The 9,070-nt window shown below is 46.6% G+C and overlaps 1 pseudogene; it reads right to left on the bottom strand.

The window, feature by feature from the left end:
* Positions 1 to 118, bottom strand: LOC126002933 (uncharacterized; annotated as a pseudogene).
* Between the last annotated feature and the right edge of the window lie 8,952 nt (positions 119 to 9,070).

Genomic DNA, 9,070 nt, shown 5'->3' with positions numbered 1-9,070 from the left:
AGCCTACAGCACCCGGTATTCACAGGTGATTTCCCATCCAAGTACTTACCAGGCCAACCCTGCTTAGCTTCCAATATCAGACGAGATCAGACGCTTTCAGGGTGGTATGGCAGTAGACTTAAAATTATTTTTAATAAATATACTATTTACAGTCGAGCAGGGGGGGCACAAAAATGTTTTCTTCTTCCTAAGGGGGCATGATACATATAATTGAGAAGCACTGTCTTAGGCCAAGAGAATTCCCTTTATTTCCTCAATATTACTGTGTCTATGCAAAAAATAAAAATAAAAAAGAAAGCACAAATTCTTGTCACACCAGCACTCCTTCCTTTAACTTTTATTAAATTTTTTATTGTTGTTTGTTGATTTTTGTTATGACTTTCTTCTCTCTCTCTCTCTCTCTCTCTCTCTGTCATTTTTTCTGTCTTCATTCGACAGAACCACACAACTTGAATCATCTTGTTCTACCTCATGAATTGAGGGGGAAAATAAAAATGAATGGTACCAGGACCAAACAGACATATGAACATTGAGTGGAAATAAAAAATGATCAGACTTAAACACCAAACCCAAAGTCAACAACAACAGAATCGATAAGCTATATACAACAAGCTATACATAGAGGGAACAGTCACACTAGGCAATGAAGGGAGATATGGGAAACATGCTGGGAAAGGGTGAAGGGAGGACAACCCTGATGGTGAAAATGGCCTTGATTCATTGCATTATGTACCTTAAATATTACTGTGAAGGATTTGTTATTCACTTTGGTAACAATAAAAACTATTAAAATTAAAATGGCCATTTTCTCTTTTATTTTTCCCTCCCCCATTTTCCCTTTTAAATAAAAAGTTCCTTGTGGACATGGCACTGTGGGCATGATTTCTACATGGTGGGGCACTTTGACATTGTTTCGATGGATTGACAGAAGACATTTATTTTTCGACGGATTAACAGGGAACAGCACTTTTCCAAGTTGAGACTGCCCATCAAGGGGTGCCAATGAAGTTTATTGCAGATGTCTCACATTAGATGGAGTTTCAGGTGTGTCATCTGTAAAGTTGAGAGTGAGCGTTAGCACATTGTCTCTTTGCAGCAGGCACCCGCTCCACTGAATTCAGGAGATCTTCCCTTGAATTGTTTGTACGGTGAAGCCGCTTCCTGCAGGCATTGGAGTTTCTTTTTTTTTTTTTTTTTTTTTGGTTTTTGGGCCACACCCGTTTGACGCTCAGGGGTTACTCCTGGCTAAGTGCTCAGAAATTGCCCCTGGCTTGGGGGGACCATATGGGACGCCGGGGGATCGAACCGCGGTCCGTTCCTTGGCTAGCGCTTACAAGGCAGACACCTTATCTCTAGCGCCACCTTCCTGGCCCCAGGCATCGGCGTTTCTAATGCAGTGTGTCTTTACATGCATTTAGATGGCGAAGTGAGGGAATTTTTTAATGCTAGGCTGCCGGTGATCTTCACAGAATAAATTTCCTTTTTTTTTTTTTTGCTTTTGTTTTTTTGGGCCACCCCCTTTTATTGCTCAGGGTTACTCCTGGCTAAGCGCTCAGAAATTGCCCCTTGCTTGGGGGGACCATATGGGACGCCAGGGGATCAAACCGAGGTCGCGACCTTTCCTTGGCTAGGGCTTGCAAGGCAGACACCTTACATCTAGCGCCACCTCGCCGACCCAGAATAAGTTTCTTGAGAACAATTTCAAGAGCAGAAGTGTCTCCAAAAAGAAAAGAAAAAAGAAAGAAAAAGAAAGTCCTTGTTACAAGTCAGCCCCTGAAGAGGTTGACTGATGGAGTGATGGAGGATGAAGCCTTTTCAGCTCAGACCATACATCTTTACCCTGTTCAGTCAGCGGTTCTGAGGTGAATGCGTCGGGAAGAAAGCCAACATGCAGTCAGGCTTCCGAAGAAAACAGCTCTTTAGGGACTGGAAATATAGCATGGAGGTAAGGCATTTGCCTTTTTTTTTTTTTTTTTTTTTTTTTTTTTTTTTTTTTTTTTTTTTGGTTTTTGGGCCACACCCGGTAACGCTCAGGGGTTACTCCTGGCTATGTGCTCAGAAGTTGCTCCTGGCTTGGGGGACCATATGGGACACGGGGGATCGAACCGCGGTCCGTCCAAGGCTAGCGCAGGCAAGGCAGACACCTTACCTTTAGCGCCACCGCCCGGCCCCAGGCATTTGCCTTTCATGCAGAAGAACGATGGTTCAAATCCCAGCATCCCATATGGCCACTTGAGCCTGCCAGGAGTGATATCTGATAATAGAGCCAGGAATAACCCCTGAGCGCTGCCGAATATGACCCAAAAACAAAACAAACAAAAAAAAAAAAGAAAGAAAGAAAGAAAGAAAAAAAGAAAGAAAGAAAACTTTCTGTGGGGCCGGAGAGATAGCATGGAGGTAAAGCAGTTGATGGTTTGAATCCCGGAATCCATATATCCCCCCAACCCCCGAGCCAGCCAGGAACGATTTCTGAGCATAGAGACAGGAGTAATCCCTGAGCAATGCCGGGTGGGACCCAAGAACCAAAAAAACACAACAACAACAACAAAAAAAAAACACAACACAACACAACAAAACAACAGCTCTTTATTCCGTGAAGAGGCCGAAGCCAAAGGCCTAAGAATAGGCCCAGAAAAAAAAGCTTCCCGCCTTCCACAGACCCATGATTTTATTCCCCCAAATCAGGTACCACTCAATGGTGGGAGCAGAATCAGTTACCACCTTAGGGTGGGAGCAGAATGCCAGGTCACACCCTAGGGTAGGGCACAACCACGGATCAGGGTAGGGTCAGTAACATAATAATCCCATTAAAATGTTTACATACACAACACTTGTCAGGGAGCCCACCCACTTGCACATGCGCATCAGGGGATTTCCAGTTTGAAGAAGCAAATTCTCCAGTGTCCCTGACCACTTTGGCCGTGTATAAAAGGCGCGGACTGCAGCCCCGCTGTCCACTTGTGCTTTCGCAGCTCTGCCAGCTTGAGCTTCTGCTTGCAGCTGAGCGTCAGAGGAAGCCATGGGGCGCAGTTTTGAGCGCACCGGCTCCGACGGCGAAGAAAGCCGAGGCAGAGTGCACGTCGGAGCCAGCCAGCACCCGGTCGGACACGGGCGAGGCAGAGTCGATCTGAGACCCGGGTTCCCAGAAGCCGGCAGCCCCGAGCCCTTCCAGGTCGGACGAGGACACGGCCGGAGGGTGGCCCGTGGCTTTCAACGACACGTTGGCAGCGGAGGCCTGATAGGACTCGGCCCCCAGTTCGAAAGCAGCCCCGGAGCCCGCGGCAGAGCCAAGGACCGGCAGAGCAGACGTGGCGGCCGAGCCCGCGGCAAAAAGGAAGCCTGGGAGCCTGCACGCGGCGACCGACAGCCCCAGCCCGACCCTCGCGCCACCGCCAACGACGACGGGCCTTGGCCGCTCCCCTTCTACCCGGTGCTGGGGGAGGTTCCGAGCCCCGGAGCGGATCAGGGCTGGGACTTGCTCAGCAATCCCCCCTGGAAGATGCTCTGGGCCCCGCGACGCCAGAAAGTCTCATCTGTAGCCAGGAGCCAGCCGGAACCACGCCCGGTCCCGTCCCCGCCCCGGGAAACGGGCGCCCCCAGGGCTCAGCCGCCCGCAGCCGTGGCTCCGAGCCAGGGCACCGGGGCCCAGGGCCAACGACGACGGTATCAGCGACGAAAGGAAGTTCTTTCCAAGGACCAAGGAAGCCAAGCACTGTCAAGCAAGGGGTCTAGAGCCCTAGATGCCAGAAGGCCTCAACCAAGAGCAGGTTGGGCTTAACGTTAGACAGTTTTTCTGCTCTGTGACACAGCTCCGGTGAGCCTCCCAAGCTGGAAGGTGAGGACAACACGGTGGTTCTTGTGAGCATGGAAAAGCTGCAACAAGGAAATTCTTCCAGGACACCTGTATGGAGAAGGCTTGGAAGCCAACGGGCCTTGAGCCCCAGATGGCAGTGGACCTGAGCCTGGGCCATGGACAACATAACTTCCCTGCTCTGTGCCACTACTCTTGTCAGAGTCAGAGGATGATGACCTGGGCTCTCTGTGCTACTCAAACTGGCCTAGGAGATTTAATGTGCACATGAGATCTGACACTTTGAGCACAGAAGTACCTGTCTGAGCCCTCTCTGGAGTTGCAGTGAACTCTGGAAGAGACCAAGCCTAGAAAAAAGTCTAGAAGTCCTGACACAGAACCCAGAGGGTCCTGAATATTCAGGAGAGGACAGGGGGGCTGGACAGACTCCAGAATCCTGGAGAATCCTAGGCCAGAATGTCAGGATACTGGGAGAAAAAAGGAGGCCCCAGCAGCAGCCCCACCCACCTCTGTGTCTTGTTGACTGCCTGTAGCTCAAGAGGCTGATCCCTGACAAAGTGCTCTGAAGTGTGGGGATTCTTGGAGCTGCCAATGAAATAAAGTGTTTTTTCCTAGTTTCTGCTTGTGCTCATCTTTCCTGAGTTGGGTGTGGTTTGAAGTTTGTTTGTCTGGGCTGGGCAGGAAGGAGTGTTGGCCCATCTTCAAGTGGGCCAGGATTTATGAATGACCTAGTCCAGAGGGAATCACAGCTGGCTAACCCCTCTGGTTTCAAGCTGTAGTCAAACCTCCCTGGAAACTTGAATTGTGTGTCCTGTGACCCTGGCAGAGCTACACTTAATGTAGAAGTTGTACTGAGAACTTGCCTGCTGGTACTAGAAATATCCCGGGGCCAGACAATTTACTTCTTCCTGCAAAAAAGTTTATGTAAATTAATGGGGAGGTATTTTTGTGGGGGGACAGGTCTCAAACATCAGGCACTCATGCTTCAACTTCTGGAGTGATTCAAGCAGAGCCATGAGCAAACTGAGTTGGGAGGAAAGCTCAGTATTGCCTTTTGTGGCCCAATGAAATAAAAAGGTGCTTTTCCATAAAGGAAACTGGGAAAGGAGGGAGCACTGTTACCTTTCTTTCTTACAAGATTCTTCTTCACTCAGTCACCCAGAGCCCAGATCCTGTGGCTGCTTCTGGGGTTTCAGGTTTGTGGTTGCCTCTGTACTGGGTTTTTTGTTTTTCAGTGTGATGGAGGTTAGAAGGCAAGAAAGATAGTTGCTGTTAAGTGTGTGATGTCTGCATGGCAGCTGTTTTGGTTTGTGAAGAAAAGTGACAATGACATGAGGTTAGAAAGAGATGGGAATAAAATCCTTCTAACACAGGAAGTAAACCCAAGAGAAAGATACTGAGATGGTGATAAAAGAAAAGCTTGGGCAGTAGAGAAGGCTGAGGCTTAGATGTTTGCTGGTGACAACCTCTAATGACAAAGAATGCAATTGACTAGACAGAAGAAAGCACCTGAGTTAGTTCTTCAAACAAAACAACAAGAAAACAACAACAGCAGCAACAAAAAAAGCCCACAACAACAACAACACAAACAAACAAACAAACAAAAAAAACAACCCCACAGTCTAGAAGCCTGAATTCCTGAAATGAGGCTCTGGTAGAGAGCTTGCCTGGCATATGAGGCCTTAACTTCCTGGAACCCTCTGCCCAAGCATCTAGCCAGGAAACTGTTGTGTATGTAAACATTTTTATGGGATTATCATGTTACTGGTCCTACCCTGATCGGTGATTGTGCCCTACCCTAGGGTGTGACCTGGCATTCTACTCCCACCATCCTATGGTATCTGATTCTGCTCCCACCCTAGGGTGGTAACTGATTCTGATGTATAAAAGCAAGGGTCTGTGGAAGGCTGGGGCTTTTCTTTACTGGGGCTGATTCTGGGGCTTTTGGCTTCAGCCTTATCCATGGAATAAAGCTGATATCTTCAGAAACTTGACTGCCACATTCACCTCAGAACCTCTTGCTGAACAGGTGGCAGATATGTGCTCTGAGCTGGAGGAGAAACACCTCATCCTCCATCCCTCCATCAGTCAGTCCTATAAAGGACTGACTTGCAACAGAAGCCATGTACAACAGAACACGGCTGGGTATGACACCACCCAAAAAGTGAAAATTAAAATAAAACCAAGTTTACTATCTAATCCACCCCCCCCAAAAAATTAAAAGAAAGTAAGGGAAACTATACATTTCTGTGAAAAAAATTCTGTTTTAAGACTCAGCAACTCAGTGTTGGCCTTGTAGACACAATTCTGCAGAATAACTTTGCAAATTGCAGCAGACTCTCATCTGACTGAGGTATGAATTGCCCCTTTTCAGAGAATTGAGTAGAAGCTGGTTGTGCTTTATTCACACCCCACCCCTCACCCTTCTTACAATTTCCTATCTCAAGGAAGCCCCTGCCCCACTTGGAGTTGAGAAGATCAACCTGCTAGATTATAGCTCAGAGTTTTTCAGTTTATTCTCTGAATCAGAGAGCAAGTCCTTCCTTGGAGGTCAGGATTGCTGGCCTGAAAAATTTCATCTCTCTGCCTTGTGCACAAGGAACTATTTCACTTTCTCTTAGCTGGTGTTTTGAGCCAAAGCCCAACTAGCTTCCACTGGAAACTCCATCTATGTTGCCCCATTTGTTGGGTCCCGTTTTCACCTTTGTTGATTGTTTGAGTATCTGCAAAGAGCTCCCAGAAGGAAAAATTGATTCCCATCCCCTTGTTCCCTTTCGGGGGCAGATCTTGGTAATATTTATCCCCAGCAAATAATCCACACAGACAGGAGGGATAAGGGTGAAAAATTTGGGTGAGGAGTGTCCTTTGTCAGCCTGCTGCTAGCTCCAAAAAACCTAGAGCCAGCCAGCCAGCCAACTCTGGAAACACCCCTAAAACCTGGCACCCAAGCTTTTTATTTGTCTCTCAACAGCGCCCCCACGTGGAAGGTCAAGGTGGGACAACAGGCAAAGAATAATCTTATGGAAATATTTTCATATGCAGCACATATAGTCTGCCGCTTTGCCCCACTTGGTGTACAGACCTCCTCTGTTCCCTTCTCTTTGCCCACTTGTTAGTGCTCATTCTTCAGATGATCCAATAAGGAAGATCAACTGGGCACTAAGAGTGCACGGCAACTAGAAACTCTTGTAAATTCCAGATTGGGAGCTTCCACGTTGGGCACCTGCTGGAAGGCTTTGTCATCAGAATCCTTTGGTCATCAGAAGAACAAAATTGTCTTCTGTAAGGCTGAAACACATCAAAATGAACAAGAATAACCGGTGCTGCTATGTGTGTGTGGAAAAAGAGACTCTCATTCACTGATGAATGAGTCAGTAAGTCTGACTTACTGTTTACTTACTTTAAATTGTAAAAAGTTTACTTACAGTAAACTTACTTGACCATTTCTCAATAGTCAAGGGACTGTTGACCAGAGATACATCATTAGTAAGCCCCAAATCCTGGTCTGTTTGAGCCACCCAGTAACCAGCTCTCCCTCCATTGGTCCTGACCTTCCCCCAAACCGAAAGCGCCCTGGTAAAGTGCGCTTTGACCTTGCAAACCGCACCTCGCTCACCCCACGCTCACTCCTGCTCCTGGCCCACCTTTGCTGTGCGTCCCGACTATCCCACCACCGAGTGAGTGTCCATGAGCGGGTGCAGGATGTGGAAGCTCCACCGCTCCACTTCCAGAAGGCTGGTCAGCCCTCGAATCTGCATCTGTTCTGTTTGGTCCAACTCCGAGATGCAGAGCAGCCGCCAGACGGGGAGAGGGCGGCCTGGCTAAGGGAAGGCTGCGGGAAGTGCTTTAGGCTTCTTGGCTCAGGTTTGCAGAGCCCAGAAAGCCACTGGATTGCGGCGCTGGGCGGGCTGACGACCGCGAAGGGACGGGACAGGACGCGGTTCCAAGGCTCTCCAGCTGCAGAAAGACTAGGGACTGTCGTGTAGCCCAGAGCAGTCATGGGGGTGGGAGGGTGGGGGATTGTTGTGTATGTAAATATTTTGGGGGATTACTATGTTGCTCACCCTAATCTGATTAGGTGATTGTGCCCTACCCTAGGGTGTGACCTGGCATTCTGCCCCCACCCCAGGGTAGGACCTGATTCTGCTTCCACCATTGGTTGGTATCTGATCCCACCATTGGGTGGGACCTGACTCTGGACTATAAGAGCAAGGGTCTGTGGAAGGCGAGAGGCTTTGGCTGGATGGAACTGAATCGGAGTCTTTGGACTTCAGTTTTGTCCATCCGAATAAAGCAAATATTTCAGGAATGCCTCTCTGAATTTTTTAAAGAAGAAGAATTAAGAAATGACAACAAAGTTCTGTGCAACAGTTGCAAAAATAGAAGGGATTTTTCAAAGAAAACGTACTTATGGAAACTGCCACCAGTACTTATAATACACTTGAAACGTTTTGCTTTTGATGGCAAACAAATAAAAAAATTGCATACTTATGTAGATTTTCCTTTAGAAGACCTCAATTTAGAGGAATTCACTTCAGAGAATAAAAGCAAGATTAAGAAATACAACTTATCATCGGTGTCAAACCATTATGGTAAAGTTCACTATGGACACTGTACTTCATACTGTAAAATTGCTGCAAAACAACACTGGATCAATTTTGATGACAAGAAGATCAAAAAAGTCCCTAATACATTGGTGAAATCCACAGCAGCATACATACTGTTTTATACTTCTTAGAGATCTACAATGAACACCAGATAATCATTTTACTTCCTTATCAGTTGCTATTAATGCTCTAGGATTCTTTCCACAGGCATGATCAATGAATATAGATTGAAAATCATGAATCCCCAATGTGTTTCCTTGTAGGATGGATTTATGTCTTAATTTCATTATTGCTCTAGGTCTCAGTTAATCATGAAATTTTACAAATTAATTTAGTCAAGGTTCACCTGAAAGAGAAATTTCTCATCATATTAATGTTGTTTTTCTTTCTAGGTATACTCATTTAACGACTTTCACTCTTTTTATTTTAACATCATTGCTTTATTTCCCTCAATTTAGGTTTTAAGACGCTTACATAATGATAATTTTAGGTGGACTTTCTTCACAGTGCTTCTTGCCTATGATTGATTATCATAAAGTTACTGTTATACAATAACTTTGTATATATACTGATATACACGTATAGTAGAGTTGTCCATGTTTGTATTATGCATGAAATTCTCTTTCAGATCTGCTAGGCAAAACCATAAAAA

The sequence above is a fragment of the Suncus etruscus genome, chromosome 2 (genome assembly GCF_024139225.1).
Source record: "Suncus etruscus isolate mSunEtr1 chromosome 2, mSunEtr1.pri.cur, whole genome shotgun sequence".
Classification (NCBI taxonomy): Eukaryota; Metazoa; Chordata; class Mammalia; order Eulipotyphla; family Soricidae; genus Suncus; species Suncus etruscus.
This window is presented reverse-complemented; position numbering and strand designations above follow the sequence as displayed.